This window comes from Natrix helvetica, assembly GCF_964273705.1.
Source record: "Natrix helvetica genome assembly, chromosome: 3".
NCBI lineage: Eukaryota > Metazoa > Chordata > Lepidosauria > Squamata > Natricidae > Natrix > Natrix helvetica.
Window position 1 is genome coordinate 116540829 of NC_138549.1, and position 21452 is coordinate 116562280.

The following is a 21452-nucleotide window of genomic DNA, read 5'->3' on the forward strand; positions in this document are numbered from 1 at the left end:
CCACAAATGTTTATGTTAAATACGGCTCTTAATGTTCTTATATGTAAGAATGACTTCCAGCAGCAGCCTGACTCACATTTGAAAATTGAAATCCCTTTTATTGGAATCACACTTGAAAAGATTAATGAAAACTTCTTCATCTGCATTAAATTAGGAGAATACCATATGTCCACTCTATTTCATAAATGATAAATTTATAGAAAACAGCTTTTAAATCTGTTTTTTTTTTAAACTTTAAAAGCATTAGTAGTGCGGCTTTCTGAAAGCTAGCTTTTCATGTTTTTAGATTTTGTGAATTCTAATGTCATTAAATGTGATACTGGAGGTTAATGATTGTAGTACATAAGCTAAATAAATAAATCCGTATAATCAATCGATCAATCCATCATGATTGTAATTGGTAAATTGTTCATCTGTTTTCTCAAACTATATACTGATGTCACATCAGCATCATTCTTACAGTGTGAAGAAGCTTCTTGGATGAGAAGCAAAATGTCTTCAAAGAAAAACTAGAAAGTCCCATTGCCTCTGAAAAAGCACCTCTGGGACAACCATGATCTGGATGACTGATCACAATAATTCTATATTGAAAACAGAAGGGCTTCCAAAAGTCTGAATTCCAAGGGAAAAGGTGACTTGGAGCACTCATGTTACATCTGTTGGAACCTCCCTAAATCAAATGGATCATTTCCTGGGAAAACCATGAAAGAGAAAGCTTCCTTAAAGAATTGCCTGCGGGTGGAAAATTTGCACCCATGCACTTACACCCATTGCATCATCTTTCAAATTCAGATTGCTCCATTGCATTACAAAATACTGTCTTTCCTAAATATTCTTCACAGGATTTTTTTAACCTCTGAATTATTTTTTGAGTTATTCAGGACTAGGTTTTCTGCTCTAATGTGCTTTCCACAAATATTATTTCTAGCATAAAAGTGCATCTGGCATAGACTTGAAAACAAACCTAATTTTCCCTGTTCCCGTCCTCCGCTGCTTTGTTTTCTTCAGACTCTTTGAATTAAACTAACAAGAAAGCTGAAGCAATTCTACAGCCACACTGCAGGAAACCAGTGCAATTCACTTAACTTCACTTATATGGAGGCCTAGGAGTTCATATCAAACATTTCAACATGAATAGGAAACCACAATTCAGGGAGTGTCTCACAGCTGGCTGCCAGCTGCCGGCAAACCAGACTTCAAACACAATTGCCTTCCCTCTCACCCTACATAGCCCTCAGCAACCCCCCCTTTGCAAAAGAAAAAAAAAGAAACCACCAAAAGCCTAAGGCAGCAATCTATGCCAACACTAAATCTCCTTCTCATTTTCTTTTTTCTAAATTCCATAACACCAGCTTTAACGTATTAAATCAATATCCTTTATTCTATCCGTATTCAAAGAAAAATTGTTCTCTTAAAAATTAAGCTAAGCTTTCAAAATATGCTAAATGCACTTCATAGCAACTTTAAAAATTTATCAGAGATATAATGGGAACCCTCCCTTTCTCTGAACACAGGAGGGAATAGCTTTGCCAGCAGGAGAGGGGGTGAGGATGATTGATTGTTCTATTGATAAATGGCAAATCCTTAAATGTCCTACTTTTTTTTTTACTTCTTACACTCAGTTGAGGAGATTATTACTAACCAATGAACACCCTCCAGGTATGCAATTGTTAATTTTGGCAGGAACAGCATCTGCCACAACCAACAGTTAACTCATCAGGTGAATGCAATCCTATTTACTTGTGCCCCAATGGCTCACCCAGCCCTACCCTGTGGACACCCATGACTGCTGGTTGTATATTAAAAGTGCCACCCCATTATATCCCAAACATCAGATTCACTGTTTAAATGTTCTTAGGTTACATTCATTTAATAAAAGAGCTGAATCTAAGCAATTGCTGGATTGCTAGTATCTTTGAGAAATGAATTTAATGTATTTGCAAGTCATATTGCAGCTTTTACAGGATTTTAAATCTAGAATATTTTAAATGGTTTTACTGTAAGAACTAAAGTAAATATGTTTTAATACATAACTGTATATTATGACAGTGTATTAAGCAACGAAAGGATTATGGTTCACCTATGTTGTCCAATATTGCTTTTCATCTTCATTTAATTAATTTATTTACGAGATTATATGGTTGCCCAATCTAAGACTCACTATGCGAGATGGGTGATATAAAAATGTGATGAATGAATGAATGAATGAATAAATAAAATCTCAGCCAAACTGCAACTGACTCTATACAGTGTACAGTAAGTAAGTAATAAAATAAGCAAATAGCATAAACAATTGAAACAACATTTGAAAAGTGATTAGGAACACAAATATTCCCTATAACCCTCCTGGAAGAAATTCAAATTATCCTGGGGCCAAAAACCCATGTTTTAATGCTTTCCTGAAAGCCAACAGGGTGAGAGCCAACCATATAGTGGAGGACAAGGGGAAGAGATCAGTCCAGAGAGCAGAGGCTGCAGCAGACATAAAGCTTCATAGGACCTGTCAGACTACATTGCTTCAAGAAGGGGTCCCAAGCATGACAATCCTATATGACCTAACCAGTGGTGGGTTTCAAATTTTTTTAGGACCTCTTCTGTAGGTGTGGCCTGCTTTGTGGGAATGGGTTGCCAGCCATGTGACCAGGTGGGAGTGGCTTGCCAGCCATGTGACTGGGTGGGCGGGGCCAACTTGTAAAATGTGGTGAAATTCATTTAACAACGCTCTTGCTTAGCAACCAAAATGTTGGCTCAGAAACTCTGGCATTTGAAGCACGCAAGTCTTAAAACTGTCAAGTTACAAGACCCTTGCACCCCTAACCCTTTAGGAAAAAACCCCAGGGATGTTCAAACTTGACAGCTTTAAGACTTGTGGACCTCAACTCCCAGAATTCCTCCTCTCGCTCTTCATCTTGATGATGTGCGGACGGGTGGGGGGAGGGAGCTGGAACCGGTTCTAAACAGCACTGTAGATTTGTGGAACCTCTTCTATAAAAGAGGTTAGAACTGGCAGGAACCCACCCCTGGACCTAACTGAACTAGAGTACCACTTCTATTCATCTTCTTTCAAATCTTTCAAAGCATTTGCACAATCCTAATATACCAACTGAGAAACACGGTGGCTCAGTGGCTAAGATGCTAAACTTGTCGATCAGAAAGGTCGGCAGTTTGGTGGTTCAAATCCCTAGTGCCGCGTAACGAAGTGAGCTCCCATTACTTGACCCAGTTTCTGCCAACCTAGCAGTTCAAAAGCACATAAGAATGCAAGTAGAAAAACAGGAACCATCATTGGTGGGAAAGTAACAGCATTCTGTGTGCCTTAGGCGTTTAGTCATGCCTGACACATGACCACGGAGACTTCTTCGGACAGCGCTGGCTCTTTGGCTTTGAAATGGAGATGAGCACCACCCTCTAGAGTCAGGAATGACTAGCCCATATATGCGAGGGGAACATTTACCTTTACCTTTAATACACCAACTACTCTACATCATACCACAGAAATTTCATAGCAAAATTGCAAATTTTGGAAGTACAATTTCAGACTATTTAGAAGGCAAGGAAAGGGTCTAAGGGAGAGAATGGGAATTATTTGCAACACTCAAAACTGCCGTTCCTATTCTCCCCTCAAAAATCCCCACAAAACAGGAAAAAAGGAGGCAAAATATCTTGGCTCCACCCTTTCTGTTGGGGGTTGGACTAGAATACAATACAATACAATAGTAGAGTTGGAAGGGACCTTGGAGGTCTTCTAGTCCAGCCCCCTGCCTAGGCAGGAACCCCTATACTGTTTCAGACAAATGGCTATCCAACAGCTTCTTAAAGACTTCCAGTGTTGGGGCATTCACAACTTCTGGAGGCAAACTGTTCCACTGATTAATTGTTCTAACTGTCCGGAAATTTCTCCTCAGTTCTAAGTTGCTTCTCTCCTTGATTAGTTTCCACCCATTGCTTCTTGTTCTACCCTCAGGTGCCTTGGAGAATAGTTTGACTCCCTCTTCTTTGTGGCAACCCCTGAGATATTAGAAGGCTATTAAGGTGGTACCTTCAAATCCTGACATTTTTTGAGACCATTTTTTTTATCTTATTACATCAAAAGAAGAGATTGGGATAAATGTTTTGCACCTATCATTTCAGCTTGAGGAGAATTTTTAGAAGGATGATTTATCCATTTGTAATCTTTATGGTATATTAATAATAAAGAACTTGGCTTATGAAATCACAGGTCATTTTTTTCTTTAGATACAGCAGAGCATTTAACCCAGGTTGGTTAAAGCATTCAGCTGATTGTAGAAAAATAAGGATCTAGGAAGCAGAAAGATAATATTACAAACCATATGTAAATACTTAACTTTGTACAAGAAAATTAAATAAATGGACAAAACATAACTTGAACAAAGTTTTGCAAACTGTCTGTTGAGTCTAAGACTTCCTGACTACAAGGATTAATGTATGACTTCAAAATAAGGGAGGGGAAAGGAAGGAATTAGCTAATTTACTATACTAAAGATCTGTCTCATAAAAATATATGGGGGAATTACTGAATATTTTCCCATATGAAATCAGTCACATCAATAGACTGGGAACAAATAAAGATGGCTAAAACAAAGAAAAACTTTTTATAAAATGAGCACTACATGTGGCTCTTCAGTTAAAGATTCCAGAGGTTTATGAAGCAAAGAACACAGTAAATACAGGTTTATTGTGGTTGTTGTTGTTGCAAGAAATCTAGAAGTTCATAATATTACTATATGTATTAATAACTACATGTAGATTGCTCATCTTTGAACTATTATTATAATCATACTGATTCTTCTGTCACATTCTTATCTATAGAGGTTGAACCATCTCATCTAAATTATGTATTACCCTAAACTATAATGAGGCTTGTTTGCTTTTAGTTTAGCATATGAGTGAAATAATATAGTACAGCTTAGCACAGTGAACATTTGTAGTGGAAAATATCCTCAGGAATTCTGGTAGCCTTAGAAATTTTTTAATGAAATTCTAGAAAACTTTAAACAAATACAACCCAAAGTGAGTACTATTAAGAGGGCTTCCTTTTAAAAGTAGAACTCACATAAAACAAAAAACCACAAACAAATCAGAGTTAAAATCAAATCAAATCAAATAAGTAAATCAAAATCATTAATATAGATTGATATTAATTTAAATACAGTAGGAAATTAGCCAAGGAAGGTGCCAATAAAGAAGTAAAGAGTTGTAGAAGGACAATAGAGAGGCATTAGAAAAACTGAACAAATTAACTATTTTTATATTCACTGGAGAATATTTTAGGCAATTTCCACAAGAGCATTTTTGAGAGGAGAGTAGCTAAAGAATTATTGAAATGCAAACTTATTTTAGAATTATCTGCCAAAATTAAACATATTATCCAAATAATATTTAACTACAAATTGTCAACTGAGTAATCTTTCAGAGATTTATGCTTCCCACATTCAACAATCCATCACTAACTTCCCAAGGGTTGATAATTAAAGAATTAATGTGCAGATTTTTTGCATAAAACATGCAAACTGTAATTAGTTAACCATGGGATTTGAAGTAGCTAATACAAAACCAAATATTCAAGACAGAATAAAAGTGAAATTATAATATTCTTATTCTAATGTTTTACATAGCTAAAAAGAAGAAAAGTATTAATAATAAATTATACCTACCCAAAATCATTATATCTATACATGAGAAAGCCTCATTGGAAAAAATATATATTCTGCAATAGGGAATCTTCCTCTAACTTTCTTCCAGTTGTTGAGAATATAAACAACAAATGGAAATGTTAATCCAGCAGCACCTGTTCCTGTTGCCAATCTGAATCTATCCCACTGTTCACAGTTTTTGGGGGGAGTTTTCTTCTTTAGCTTTGCTTCCTCTCCTTTTCAGCAGGTGACCAGAGTTCAAGGAAAGGCATCTATTGGTTGCAACTCTGTGAAGCAAATGGGATGGGTCTTATTTTAGGACTGTCTTTGTTTCTGTAAACTAATGTATCTGTTCCTTCTCTCTCCCAGGTACAAAAAGGTGTAATAAACCTTTGAGACAACATCACTACAGAAATAGCTCCTAGCAGGAAGGAGACAGAAGAAAAATGGGAGCCCAATTGTTAATCAGATAAGAAAGGTGATGTGTATAAACGTAATTCAAGAAACCATTATTCCAAATGATTAGAATTCTTGACTATTAATTGATCACGGATTGTCTCTGCCCTTCATGACTTGTAAAAGATGTACGGTATTTTCTCTTGTCACACCCACAATAGATCACTTGGTTTATCTCCAGGATAATGGGTTTTATGCACCTTGAGGCTGCCCTTAGATAGTGCTCAAATGAAAGAGAAAATACTGCAAATAACGGTAACGTAGCTATCTCACAAATGGTTGAATACAAGGATATAGGGACTGGGTGAGGCAGGGAAATCAAACCAAGCTTAATTGTAAGTGGGGACAGGCCCAATTCCTCTTTTTACTCTCTCAGGTCCAACACAGATATACATACCATTGTAAGGAAATAGAAATTTGACTGAACTCAGCTCAGCTTTTCATTCTTTTTAAGCCAACATAAGAGAAACAAGATAGCACAGTTCTGAAACAGGGAAATTCCACTCTCCTCTTAAAAAGAGCTTTATTCTTCAATCCAATTCACAAGATAGGAATGAGGAATATTGTACTTCTTTCTTTTAAAATGCAGCAGCAGCTTTTTGTTGTATACCGGCGAGCCCGGCCAGCAGAGGGCAGTCGAGAGGAGGAGCCCTCTGATTGGCCCAGGCGCGCCGGCCAGCCGGCGGGAGAAATCCCTTGTTCCAATTGGTTCGTCGTCTGACAGCTCATGGTATAAATAGCTGTCAGACGAATAGTTTGTGTTCCAGTCAGTTCTTAGTTAATAAATACGTTGACTTGTATTCCGTCTCCGTCTCCTCATTCGAGGCTACAACACTGGCGACGAGGACGGGCGACGTGGAACCCTACACCGTGCCTCCAATGGCCTCTCACGCTGCCTTTTCGCCGTTCCGGCCAGAGGCTGAGGCTTGGGAAGCGTTTCTCGAAAGATTCGAGTGCTTCCTCATAGCCCACGATCTCGTCAGCCTCTCCCAAGAGCGAAAGCGCGGCATCTTCCTTAATTACTGCGGGGCAGAGATGTTCGCCACCGCGAGGGCTCTAGCTGCTCCTGATCCTGCCCATTCGCTGCCCTGGGACGAACTCCTGGCTCGCCTCAAGCACCATTACGAGCCCGCGCCATCCCATTTTGCCCGGCGGCAATATTTCCGCCGGTGCATTCAAAAAGAGGGCCAAACCATTGCCCAATACGTTGCTGCTCTCCGCGCTGAGGCAAGTTTGTGTGAATTCAGCGACCTGGAAGACGCGCTGCTGGAACAGTTCATCTACGGTCTACGGGACGTTAAACTCCATCGCCGCATCCTGGCTAGACCTGAATTAACTTTGAAAATAGCGGTCGATGATGCCAGGGCATACAAGATGGCTGATCAATCCACCCCAGATTTCAGCCACCTCAGCCAGCACCCACATGCTGCCTACGTGCCGCCTTCTCCCTACGCGGCGCCTTCCTCATCCTACGCTCCATCTACTGCTGCCTCTTTCCGCACTGAGGTCGACCAGACCGCCGACCGCCTCCAGACCCTCTCCACCAGGGATGGCCGCCAGTGCCTCAGTTGTGGCGGCCGCCACCAACGCTCGCAATGCAGGTTCCGGCAAGCCCTCTGCCACCAATGCAGCAGAAAGGGCCATCTCGCTGCCGTCTGCCGTTCCGTGCCTCAGGATCGCCGCAGCCCGCTTCCTCAGCCTCCTCCTCCCCGTCATCCGGCTTCCATGCCTTCCCGCCGTCAGCACTCCCTCTCCGTGGGGGACCCAGCTGAGGCCTTTCCAGAGTGGCTTGTAGACTCGGCCTCCTCAACTTTGGAGGGCCGGGGTAAGCTGCACCTCCAAATCTCTATTGAGGGGGTTCCCTGCCCTATGGAGGTGGACACAGGGTCGGCCCGATCCATAATGTCGTGGGCCACCCTTCGCTCTTTACTGCCCTGGGTCAGGCCCCACCATCTGAAGCCCCCTGACTGCCGGCTGCGCGATTACCAGGGCAACGTCATTGACCTGATGGGCTGCAGACCCTTTCATGTTTCTTTTGGCTCCCGCAAGGCAAAACTTCCTTTACTTATTGTTAAAAAACCCCTCGCCTCCCTCCTAGGGCTAGATTGGTTTAAGGCCCTGGGCCTGTCTATTGCTGGGGTTCACTCTCTTTCCCCCCTCCCTCCTGCTTCCCTTCCTTCTATCTCCTCCCTCCTCTCCGAATTCTCTGATGTTTTCGCTCCCTCCTTAGGCTGCTACACGGGCTCGCCTATCTCCCTGAACCTCGACCCCTCCGTTCCGCCCATCCGCCTAAAGGCCCGCCGGCTTCCCTTTGCCTTAAAAGCAAAAGTCGACGCGGAGCTGGATAAACTAATTAGTCAGGGCGTCTTAGAACCCGTCGATTTCTCCCCCTAGGAGACGCCCATGGTAGTGCCTTTGAAGTCCGACGGATCTATTAGGATCTGCGCGGACTTCAAATCCACTCTCAACAAGGCCCTCCAATCGCACCCCTACCCTGTGCCCGTTGTGCAGCACGTCCTGCACACTCTGGGCCAGGGTCGCATTTTCGCTAAGCTGGACCTCGCGCAGGCGTACCAGCAACTGCCTGTTGACGACGCCACTGCGCTTGCGCAGACGATCGTTACACACCGCGGTGCATTCAAATGCCGCCGCCTCCAGTTTGGCGTAAGCGTGGCCCCGGGCATTTTTCAGGGGCTCATGGAGCGTTTGCTCCATGGCATCCCCGGGGTCACACCCTATTTTGATGATGTTCTAATTGCTGCCCCTAATCAATTAGAACTCATCAAAATTCTACGCCTGGTCCTGCGACAGTTCCGTGCCGCCGGCCTGCACCTCAAACCCTCTAAGTGCCAACTCGGTGTGCCCTCTGTCACCTTCCTTGGCTTCCTAATCGATGCCAACGGCATCCACCCTGACCCCTCAAAGGTCGAAGCCATTCTCTCCGCCCCCACCCCTTCCAATAAAGTGGAGCTCCAAGCCTTCCTTGGCCTCCTTAATTTCTATTCCTCCTTTATTCCCCACAAAGCCTCCCTGGCCGAACCCCTGCACCGCCTGCTAGACTCATCCTCTCCCTGGGTGTGGACCAGCCGCGAGGCGCATGCGCTCGTGGCTGTCAAGCGCTCGCTCACTGCCCCCCCAGTCCTCGCCCAGTATGACGAGCGTTTCCCGCTTACCTTGGCTTGCGACGCTTCCCCCTTTGGCGTCGGGGCTGTTCTTAGCCATTCCTACCCTGATGGCTCTGAAGCGCCCATAGCCTTTTACTCCCGCACCTTATCCAGAACTGAGCGAAATTACAGCCAGCTGGATAAGGAGGCCCTTGCTGCCGTTGCGGGAGTAAAACGTTTTCATTACTACCTCTACGGCCGCCCATTCTCCCTGGTCACCGACCACAAGCCCTTGTTGGGCATTATTGCGGGGGACCGTCCCACTCCCCACATTCTTTCCCCACGCATGTCCCGTTGGGCAGAATTCCTGTCTTCCTACTCCTACACCCTATCCTACAAGCCTGGCGGCCACATTGCTCATGCTCATGCGTTGAGCCGTTGCCCTCTGCCTCTTCTTGTCACTGATCCAGCCCCTGTCCATTCTATCTGCCTCCTGGCCGACCTCAGCCTACCGATGTCCGTCTCGGACATCGCACAGGCCTCCCGCACTGACCCCATCCTTCAACGCGCAATGGCTGCTGTCACTCGGGGCTGGTCCGCAGCCTCCTCTGACCCCCAACTCTCCCCCTTCTTCCGCCGCCGCCTGGAGCTTTCCGTTATGCAGGATTGCCTCCTTTGGGGTAACCGCGTGGTTGTCCCATCTTCCTTGCGGCCCGCTGTCCTGTCTCGCCTCCATGACGGCCACCCCGGCATAGTCCGCATGAAGAGCCTCGGCCGCGGCTATGTCTGGTGGCCGTCCATGGACGCGGACATCGCCGCCTTCGTCCAACGCTGTCCCCCTTGCCAGCAGGTGCGCTCTGCGCCACCTTCTTCCCCTCCCAGGGAGTGGGAACTTCCTATGGGCCCATGGAGCCGACTCCACATCGATTTCATGGGGCCCATAGACGGCCGTGTCTTCTTCCTCCTGGTGGATGCCTGGTCGAAGTGGGTTGAGCTGTTTCCCATGCCCAGCTCAACCTCTTCGGCCACTATCCGCGTCTTAGACTCTCTATTTAACACCCATGGCCTTCCGGACGTTATCGTTTCCGATAACGGACCGCAATTTTCCTCCGACGAATTCCAGTCCTACCTTGCCTCCTTGGGCATCCGCCATGCCCCCGTTGCCCCCTACCACCCTGCGGGCAACGGCCTTGCCGAACGCGCGGTGCGTTCAGCTAAGGAAGCTCTGTCCCGTATGGCCGCCCTCCCCTGGCCGTCCCGCATCTCCACCTACCTCCGCTCCCAGCACTCCACCCCTTGCCCCACCACGGGCAAAAGCCCCGCAGAACTGTTGTTAGGGAGACGTCTCCGTTCCCTTCTCGACCGTTTCCACCCCCTCTACCACCCTTCCTCCCCTGTTGTTCCGCCCCCCCCCCAGGTCTTTTCTGGTGGGTGAGGGGGTATTTGCTCGCAATTACACCGGTGAGCCGAAGTGGCTACCTGGCAGAGTGACTGACATCACGGGGCCCTGTTCTTACAGGGTCCTCCTCGATGATGGGAGACATTGGCGGCGGCACATAAGCCAGATGCGTCGACGACCAGAGGGACCTGAACTCAGCACAACTGCAAAAAATCAACCAGGCCCTAACGACGACGCCTGCCGGCTCGACCGTCCACACGCCGCTAGCTCCAACCTCGCAACAGCCCCTCCCGGTGCGCTGGCTAACTTACCATCGCCCGTCGGTGCATTACCGGGAGTGAGACCCATCCAGGACGCTGCCAGGCCTGTTCGCCACAAGAGCGGAGCCGACACTCCTCCCTCCTCTGGCGGGGCGCCATCTTCACTGAGACGCTCCCAGCGCGTGCGCAGGCGTCCGTTGTACTTGGACGATTACGCCTGCGCAATCCAGGGGAAAGGGGTGTTGTATACCGGCGAGCCCGGCCAGCAGAGGGCAGTCGAGAGGAGGAGCCCTCTGATTGGCCCAGGCGCGCCGGCCAGCCGGCGGGAGAAATCCCTTGTTCCAATTGGTTCGTCGTCTGACAGCTCATGGTATAAATAGCTGTCAGACGACTAGTTTGTGTTCCAGTCAGTTCTTAGTTAATAAATACGTTGACTTGTATTCCGTCTCCGTCTCCTCATTCGAGGCTACAACACTTTTTAAAGAACCTTTCCTTTAATGTTATTGATTCATCATTATAAGCTTCACATTGGGATTTATCCTGAGCCAATGCTTGCCCAGGTTCTGACATACCTTTACATTTTCCAGAAAAAGCTGAATTCTGCAAATTTCATTCCTTGATAATTGCAAAGCAAATCCTAACTGCTCAGGTTTGTTTGGCCCTTTGGATAGTAGCTGTCAGGACTTCCCAAGATGACAAAACCTTTCTTCTTTTTTATTGCACTACTTTCTTATGCATACTCGGGGTTTATATATATTCTATTTAGTACAGTGTTATTAAAAATGCTTTATGTACTGAATTCCAATATATCAGAAATGGAAGAAAGAATGTTTTTGTACTGCTTTCTAGAAGATAAAGTGAAAAATGGTTTTGCCGCAATTAACAGAAGCAAACTTTAGATACATCAATTTAAAAAGTGATTGCTCACAAAAAGAAGTGTGTTAATTAACCTTCAGATCAAATTCAGCTTTTCTCCTACAGATCCTATTTAGAGTATTATTGTGATCATGTATGTCATTTACACAATATATAGGTATTACCGTAACTATATAACACTGGGAAAGCCAAAACATAAAAACAATTATGTATCTTTTTAAAAGTTTTCAATTCAAAATAAAACAAGGGGCAGAAGAAGCAGAATGAAACAGACAATAGCCTATTTTCTAATTAATTACTGCAATATTAGAAATACTTTAATTGGTCAAAGTTAAACTCTGTCTACAGCATTTGTGAAGTATAAAATGACCATCAGCTTACCTGAGGGGTTGTTCTCGGTGCACTGTAGGAGTGTCCAAGCAAGGGTTAAATTCTGTCCCAATGCCCAACAACTGGATTGAAAATCTTTGGCCATGCCCTCTGGCTCCTTCCATCCTCAGTTTTTCAATGAAGGCATGGTCCATCTGAGACGGATGTCCGTCAGGCAAAGTATCCTCACACGGAAAAGCAGGACATCCTGGAAATAATACCCCAGGATGGGGTTGGACACTCCTGAAGTGCACCAAGAACGACCTCTCAGGTAAGCCAATGGTCATTCTCTGGTGCACTGCTTGGAGTGTCCAAGCAACAAACATGCCCAAGCAAAATGTCACTAGGGGGGTGCCTCCAATGAGGTCCACAATCCACATCAAGATTCAGCAGAAACCACTCTCTGCAAAACACGTCTTCCAAAGGCAGCATCCGTAGAGGCATATTTGTCCAGCTTGTAGTGCCAACAAATAAGGATGGTGTCGCCCAGGTCGCAGCTTTGCAGATCTCCTCAATCGAAACCTGGGTAACCCAGGCCGCGGTAGTTGCTGCGCTTCAGGTTGAGTGCGCTGTCAGTCTGGGAGGTGTAGATCTACCCTGGTGTTCGTAGGCAAGGGAAATACAAGCCTTGAGCCAGCGAGTGATGGTGGAAGATGAAACCTTCTGGCCCATGACCGCTGGTTGAAACGATACAAATAAGTCCTCAGAGCATCGGAGGGAGGACGTACGCTTAATGTACTGCTTCAATGCTCTCCGCACATCGGGTGTATGCCAACGGCATTCCCTAGGATGCGAGGGCCTTGGGCAAAAGTTTGGGAAAATGAGCTCCTGGGCCCTGTGAAAGTAGGAATTGATCTTTGGGATAAACGACTGGTCCAGCCAGAGAATGACCTTGTCTCTGTGGATGAGGCACAAATCCTCCCTGACTGACAGGGCTGCCAGTTCAGACACCCTCCTCGCTGAGGTAGTTTTGAAGGAAAGGTGCTGAAGAGCGGAGAGGTTCAAAGGGTGGCTCTGATAGAGCCCTGAGAACAACAGCAAGGTCCCAGGATGGGTATCGATGGATCACCTGCAGCTGCAGGTTCGATGCGCCCTTAAGGAAGGCCCATACGCTGGGGTGACGGCTGAGCAGTTGGGAAGAGTCAACAGATATTACAGTGGCCAGTGCAGTGACTTGACATTGTAAGTTGTTTGGAGCTAGTCCTTTATCAAAACCCTCTTGGAGGAAATCCAGTATTTGAGGAAGAGACGTAGAAAGAAGGTCTAGGTGATGTGAGCTGCACCAGGTGGAGAAGGCAGACCACGTGGTCCTGTAGATTCTGGTGGTGGAGGGAAGCTGGAACGCCTGGATGGTATGAATGACCTGCCTCGAGAAGTTGGCTTGAGGTAGGAGCTCCCCCTCAAGTGCCAGGCGGTCAGATTGAGCCACTAGGGCTCTGGGTGTTCTATGACCTTCTGGCTGAGGGAGACCAATTCCTGGAGAATTCTTCAAGGCTGGCTGACCTAGAGGTTGGTGATGTCGGCAAAGTCCTTCAAGGCCAGTAAGGGGCCACCACCAGCATTTCCGCTTATTCCAGCAGAATCTGCCTGATGACTCGAGGAAGTAGAGGCAATGGCGGTAAGGTGTAAGGCAGGCCCTTGGGCCAAGGGCAGTTGAGAGCGTCTACACATTCCGCCTGAGGCGAGCTGTACCTAGTTTAAAAGCGGGGAAGTTGGCCATTCTCCAGGGTGGCGAAAAGGTCAACTAGAGGAGTGCCGAAACTGAGACACAGTTGACGAAACAGGTTTAGATGCAGGCGCCACTCTGACTGGTCTAGAGTGGACCTGCTTAACCAATCTGCCCGAACGTTGTTTATCCCCGATATGTGTTCTGCTCTTATGGAACTTACATGACGCTCTGCCCACCATCCGAACGCCTCCGCCTCCACCATCAACGCGCCAGATCTGGTGCCGCCTTGGCGATTGATGTGCACTTTGGTCGCCACATTGTTCATCCGAACAAGCACATGGCACCCCTGCAGGTCTGATTGGAACTTGCGCAGAACAAGGCGGACCACTCTCAACTCCAGCCAGTTGATGTTGTGGGTGAGCTCGCTGGAGGACCACCTGCCCTGCACTACCTTGTTGGGGGGGGGTGAGCTCCCCACCCGAAGAGGCTGGCATCCGATGTGAGGATTACGCGCTCAGGTTCTCGGAACAACGAGCCCTTTATCAATGCTGGTGTTCGCCTCCACCTGAGGGAACAAAGTACTTTCGGCGATGGGTGAATGTGGGCTCTGGAGTTGCTAGCATTGGCTCTTTGGAATGGAAGGAGGAACCATTGCAAGTCTCTTGCATGCAGCCTTGCCCAGGGAACAATTGCCAAACAGGAAATCATCTTGCCCAGCAATTGTGACAGCAGGACCACGGGAATGGTGGGGGACCATTGAACCTGCTGTACCAGGTCTTGGAGGCTGTGAATCCGATCTGGAGACAGGGACACAAGGCATGACAAAGTGTCGATCACCGCTCCCAAGTGTAACACTCTCGTGGAGGGAGGGAGATGACTCTTCTTGTGGTTGATGGAAAACCCATGGTACTGCAGGGAGTCCATGGTGACTTTCAGGTCCTGCAGCGCTTGCGTGTGTGATGATGACTGGATCAAAATGTTGTCCAGATAACATTGCAGACGAATGGGGCGCTTTCGGAGGTCTGCCACCACTGAGGCCAGTATCTTTGTGAAGACCCTCAGGGCCAATGACAGACTGAAGGGAAGGGCCCGATACTGGTTATGCCGGCTGGCATAATAAAACTGCAGGAATTGCCTGTGGGCCAGTCTTATCGGAACGTGGAGTTAGGCCTCCTGTAAGTCGATGGAAGTCTTCAGATCCCCTGGTTGAAGTCTGCCCAGGATTGACTGGAGGGACTTCATCTTGAACGTCTTGTAGACAAGATGATAGTTGAGCTTCTTCAAGTCCAAGATGGCCCTCCACCCTCCTGAGTTTTTTGGGACCAGGAAGAGGATGGAGTAGAACCCCCTCCTCTCCTGCCCCAGGCCCTTATTTCTGTCAGATGATGGATCTCTGTCTCCATGAGCACCCTCTTGATGGCACACCTGGGGTGGGACAACGAATGAAATGACGGGGGGGGAAGGGAAATGAACTCTAGGGTGAGGCCGAGCCTTACTGTTTGCAAGACCCACACATCTGACATGGTCGTTTCCCAGCGTTCTGCAAACAGTTGAAACCGACCCCCTATAGGAGTGTGTGACTGGTAGTCATTTGTTACGGCGGAACGGCTTGTTAGCCGATCTGCCTTGAAATGGGCATCTAGAGAAGAAGTGATGACAGGTCCTGTCCCTAAAGGGCTGCCTGTTCTGGTTTCATTCGGAGCCCTGGGCATAAGGGCGTTGGAAAGAGGTGGAAGTGGAGGAGGAATTAGGCTGTGAGTCAGTGGCCCGAAAGGACTGCTTCTGAAAGGGAGAGTTTCTGTGGTCCGGTTTACATGAAATGAAAAGCATAACCTTCCGCTTGTCCTTATTTCTCAATAAGGACAGAGTCTAAGGCATCCCCAAACAACTTGCCACCCTTGAAGGGAGCAGACGCGAGCTTCCATTTAGATCTCATGTCTGCGTTCCAATGGCGGAGCCAAAAGAGCTGGCGAGAGGTGATGTTAGTAGCCATGGCTGTGGAAGCAAACTTTGCTGCGTTAAGAGATGCGTCTGCGGTATATTCAGCTGCCACCATTATTTTGTTAACATCTTGGCGGAGCCTGGTATCCCCCTAGGGCAGGGGTCGGCAACCTTAAACACTCAAAGAGCCACAAAGAGTCCTAACCGGAAGCTCCCTGTTCAATTCTGGAGCCGACCGGAAGTCCGGTTCACCCCACCATAGAGTCTCCTCTTACTGTGGCATTCTTTTTCCTCCACCTGACCTAACCGAATGCCCTATCAATTGTGGAGCCAACTGGCGACAGGGAGCCGCAGCAGAGGGATGAAAGGGCCACAGGCAGCTCCAGAGCCACAGGTTGCTGATCCCTGCCCTAGGGAATACGGGTGAGCAGTTGGCATAACCAGGTAATGGAAGCCCTGCTAAAGAAAGAAGTCGAGGTGGAAGCCCTAATGGCCCACGCTGCAGCCTGGTGGGTCTTATGACAAGCCCTTTCCGTTCTCTTATTTTCCGCTTTGAGCCCTTCCAAGAGATCTCAGGAAAGAATAGAATTAGAAGTCAGGGCCGCCACCGGAGCATCGACCTCCGGCAATTTAAGAAGATCTTCCATGCTAGACTCTACAGCATAAAGCTGCTTGTCATTACCCCCTGTGGTCACCCAGGTCCCTGGCTGAACCCACTGGCGTTGCACAACGGCCTTGAATAACTTAGGTGCAGGCACCAGGTCCTGAGCTTGGATGGTCTCATTAAACAACCCCCCACTGGGGTCATTAGGGTTTGTAGACTCCTGAGTAACGGTGGGGGTCACCTCCTGGTGAGTAATGACTTTTGCCTTATATAATATAGACTTAAATTAAGAAGGCTTGAACAGGCTGGTATCAAACCCTCATCCTCAGATAGATCTGATTCAGCACTAACCATGGAGGGTGGAGGCGAGGAAGGCCTGGGAGTCTTAGACTTGCTTTGGTGAACCTGGCCTAATTTTTCAGCATGTTCCTTAAGGTCCTGGGCAATGCCCTGGGATATTGCGGAAGCAATCACCTCCCTCATTTTGGCTGAGAGAGATGGTCCCTGGTCCTCCACTGGGCGGGTTCCCGCCCTGGAAGTAGAACTTGAGGCCAGCCTACAGGACACAGAAGGAGGGGGAGAATCCTCCTCTTCTTCCCCTACCCCACAGTCAAACAGATCTGCACCCCCACCAATAGAAGGAGAAGGGGACCTGGACCCTCCATAAGATTGGTCTGAGGAGAACTCCTGTGGTTCTCCCCTGCAGGAGAATGGGGGAGGGGCAGGTTGGGAAAGGCCCTGGCTCCCCAGAGACTCAGGTGGATCCGCACGATGGACTTGAGCCACCATGATGGTTTGCCTCTGTACCTTCTCAAATTGCCTCTCTAGGGCTTTTTGGTGCCTGGCATCCACTTTATCCTGTGCAGCCAACTCCTTCCTGGAGTCAGGATGCCTGCCAATCCCCCTTATAGCTTCTCTAGCCGCCCTGCCTGCCCTTCTGTTATAGGGCCTATCTACCCCGGTAGAGGGCCCTTGTTCAGGAGCTTCGACAATGGAATCCATGTCCATGCTGCCCGAGATACCAACAGCCAAGCCTGAGGAAAACTCGGGCCTGGAGGCAGATGGTGATTCTGCCCACGCACTCACTCAGGCTGAGGCGCTGTGGTCAGAAGGGGCAGGGCTCTGTAGGGCCGCAGGTGGAACTTGCTACTTGCAGGGGAAAAGGCAGCTGCCAAGGCCTCCAATCGCCCAAGCACTTGCCTGAAACTGCTGCAGGGAGAAGAGATGGATCCATTTGCTCCTGGAGCTTTGGCAGCAATGGGGAGTAATTTGGCTTTTCAGCAGGAAAAAAACTGCCTCCAAAATGGCCGCCTCTGCTTCCCAAGATGTCCGCGCCCAGTGGGAACACGCAATGTGGCTCTGGCAAAAGAATAACCATTCCTGGTTGATCCCTCATCGCACAGACTCTGGAGTCGCTGGAAGGTGCCTCCTGAATGCCGGACGGGTCGCTGAAGCTTCAGACAGTCCCGCCGGTGAAGATCAGCTGGGTGGCGGCACCGCAGAGTTGAAGTGCCGCCTGGGAGACTGAGAAGCGTGCCGCTCCGTCCAAAGCGAATTCGGCTTCTCAGGGCAAGGCAAACGATACTGCTACAGTAAGGAAGGCTAGCTAACTGAAAAGGGAAGGTAAAACAACAAAAATCTAAGCCAAGGAAAGGTAGTTATTGAATTTCTATCAGCTACGGCTGTTAAATATGTCTGATGGGCTTTGGACTGAATTGAAAAACTGAAAGGAGCCAAAGATTTTCAATCCAGTCCTTGGACAGCGGGACAGAATTTAACCCTTGCGTGGACACTCCAAGCAGTGCACAGGAGAATATTTCATTCCTTCCTTATTTATTTATACTTTTTCTTTATTAAATGGAAATGCAAATGTATATGTAGAGAAAAAAGATGTGAAGAAGTCAGGAGCTGCGACTTAATTTGAGGCATAGTTGAAATTTGATTACTCTGGTGTAGCAGATGTTCGCACAAACACACAATTCAATGCGGTTAAAGCTTTGAATCTCAGTTAAGGCACCACATTTCCAGAAATCTCATTCACATTTAGGTAACTCATACCATTTTCATTGCTGTCAAATAGGGATGTATCTCCAATATTTCATTCTATCATGAGAATGTTAACTTGCCCAACCTTTTCTACTGTATCTCCTAGAAAGCAAAGTAAGAACATCGAATGTTCCCCTTCCACCCAGAGGAACAAGACAACATTGGGAAATAAATTCTTTAAATCTGCTCTAGCAAAATGGAGTAAAGAGCACTTTGAAGATGTGAGAGGTAACCACAGAATAGAAGAGAAACAGGGATACTCACTGTATTAATTATATTTACTCAACTATCACTGGATACAGCCGTCAGTAAATACCGTGAATGACTGCTCTGACAAGAATAAGATATGGTGATCCAATGTAAACATCTATTTTTCTAAAACATTCTGGATGGTGCAAGAAGAATTCATAGTCCACAAGGATTATAATTGTTAAGAAGACAAGGCAAGCCACAGAGAAATATATCAGCTCTATTTCCAGGTGACAATCAAGGTAAGTAAACCTGTGTTGTTTACACAACCAGATAAGAAACAACACTGAAAACAGTCTAGGGAACATGTGTCATCCAGGAACACCTGGAACAATTTTGCCATGACACATTCATATTTGAGGAATCTTCCAGTACCTTAAAAGCAATGTATCAGTACTGATTATCCCATTCCGAAAGAAAGCTTTGTTGAATACTTTACAGAACTATTGCCCTGTTATTTTAGCTCAGGAATCACATAGAGACAACCAATGCTTTTTTATTGTCAAAACTATCCAGTTTATGGTTTTGAATCTAAAGAGTGTTGTTGTTGTTTTTAGAAAGTGCTAAGAAACTATTGCAGCTAAACAAGGATAATTAAGATGATACAACATACTATGCTCAGTCTCAAGCTATTTTTGAAGTCAAAACATCCCATAAGGTTGCCATTACATGGTAAACATAACTTCAAGAGTGGAAGAATCTCATGTCTCCTTCTTGACATCCAACACTTTAATCATTATATTACCGCGGCATTGTTATTAGTTTTCTGAATCTTAAAAAGAGATTCTTAAAAGAAAACTCTGCCGTTGTCTCTTTTAAAGCAAAGATAGAGTGCTTCCTCTGGCTCAGTATCATTACTATTTTCTTATATCTATCTAGCCTCTTTTCTCTAACAAAGTGCAAATAACCACACTGGCCAAGAGTTTACAAAACAAATAATGGGCCCAGTGGTGGGTTCCTCCCGGATCGCACCGGATCGCGCGCGCTCCCTTTCAGCGCTCCACCTGGCTTGCGCGCTCCCTTTCAGCGCTCCACCTGGCTCTCGCGCTCCCTTCCGGCGCTGAAACCGGAAGTACAGTTTTGCCCGGCCCTGGCGAAGCAACGACGCCTGCCTGCGCTCCACCAGCTCGGCTGGGAACGGAGATGTTTCCTCAGCGGAGCGGAGCGCCTGAAAAGTCTGAAAAAACATCATTAAATGTTCCCTAGAGGCCTCAAACAGCAGGGAGAAGCCTCTCCCTGAATCCAAAATGGCGGCCGCCAGCTGTTTGGCGGCAAAAATGGCGGCCGCCACACTCTTCGGAGCTAGAAAATGCTCTGGAGGTTTAAACAAGCAAGGAGAGGCCTCTCCTTGCCTCCAAACACCTGATGCCATGTGCCTGTGCTCCCTGGAGCCAACATCAGCTCTGGAGGCTCCGAAAAGCACGAGGAAGCCGATCCCGACTTCCTCACCCCTCGAATATACGTATTTGAATGTTTGCATTCGACAAATATATGTAGAATTCTAAGTGTTTATTGCTATGATATATATTTTCTTTTTTCTTTATTTTATTTCACTTTTTTGTTAAAGCACTTTTTATGTGTGAGGGTTTTTTGACAATATACAAATCAGCATCTCTATTTGTGACATCACAAAATAATAGTGATTTTAAATATTTTGAATGTGGAGTTTAACAACATAATAATACCTTTAAAACTTTTTAATAAGTATACCGTATAACTATAAAACAAGCCCAAAATATATGTCCATATCCACTTTCTAGTACTAGATTTTTAACATATAGAAAGTTAAATTGAATATCCTTTGTAGCATCCAAAAAACATAAAACTAAACCTTTTGTTGAATTTAATTGCATCTTAAAATGACAAATACATACCTAATACTCTTTAAAGCTCTTTATTACTGGAAGATAATCCAAATCTTTATTTCAAGTTTCTTGCACATTTCCAATATCTAATAGTAACATCTAATCTGCATAAAAATTAACTGAAGATTTGAGAATTTCCAATACCCTTTCCAATAATGATGCAATTTAGGAATTTGAGGTGCAGGTGGCACACCAGGATCAACTTGTAAAATCAAAAGACTTTTCAGGCGCTCCGCTCCGCTGAGGAAACATCTCCGTTCCCAGCCGAGCTGGTGGAGCGCAGGCAGGCGTCGTTGCTTCGCCAGGGCCGGGCAAAACTGTACTTCCGGTTTCAGCGCCGGAAGGGAGCGCGAGAGCCAGGTGGAGCGCTGAAAGGGAGCGCGCAAGCCAGGTGGAGCGCTGAAAGGGAGCGCGCAAGCCAGGTGGAGCGCTGAAAGGGAGCGCGCGCGATCCGGTGCGATCCAGCAGGAACCCACCACTGAATGGGCCCCTAACTCGTCAGACATCTCTCATTTACTGAACTGATCCTATATACCTAGGATGCTTCCTTACTAATTGTTCCAACTTTAACATCAGTTTGCAGTTCTGACTTACCTTTTCTTATTACTACACCGTGTTTCCATGCCCCCTTTCTTTTCTGAATATACAACACAATTCTCTTCCTCTGCACTTGGAAGTCCCAAACTACTCAGTGGGATTGATAGAAGAGTCAGACAAGAAATGTCAGGGACCGCATTAATGTTGCATGCAAACAACTAATTGAATGTGCATATAAAAGTGTATACAAGGAGATACTTTCTTGCAAGTAGTCAATGTTTTGACTTAGAAAAGGTATTTTAGAGTTGAGAGGAAGGATAATGTTTTATCTTAATCACTGCCTGTGCTTATGACATTTGGAAGATTCTTTCATTTTCAGGAGGAACAATGGCATGTTTATAAGATCCTGTACAAACAGCAACA

At 46.4% G+C, this 21452-nt stretch overlaps 1 protein-coding gene across 2 annotated transcripts in view; it reads right to left on the reverse strand.

Annotated features, from left to right (window-relative positions):
- The window catches only part of ZSWIM5 (zinc finger SWIM-type containing 5), a 144756-nt gene that overhangs the window by 80757 nt on the left and 42547 nt on the right, over positions 1-21452 (reverse strand). The window contains exon 1 of one of the 2 annotated variants that reach the window (XM_081949042.1): positions 965-1036. The exons of the other annotated variant lie outside the window; for it this stretch is intronic. The gene's annotated coding sequence lies outside the window, so the exon portion shown is untranslated. Of the gene's footprint in view, positions 1-964; positions 1037-21452 lie in introns of those variants that run through there. 2 annotated transcript variants of the gene reach the window in all.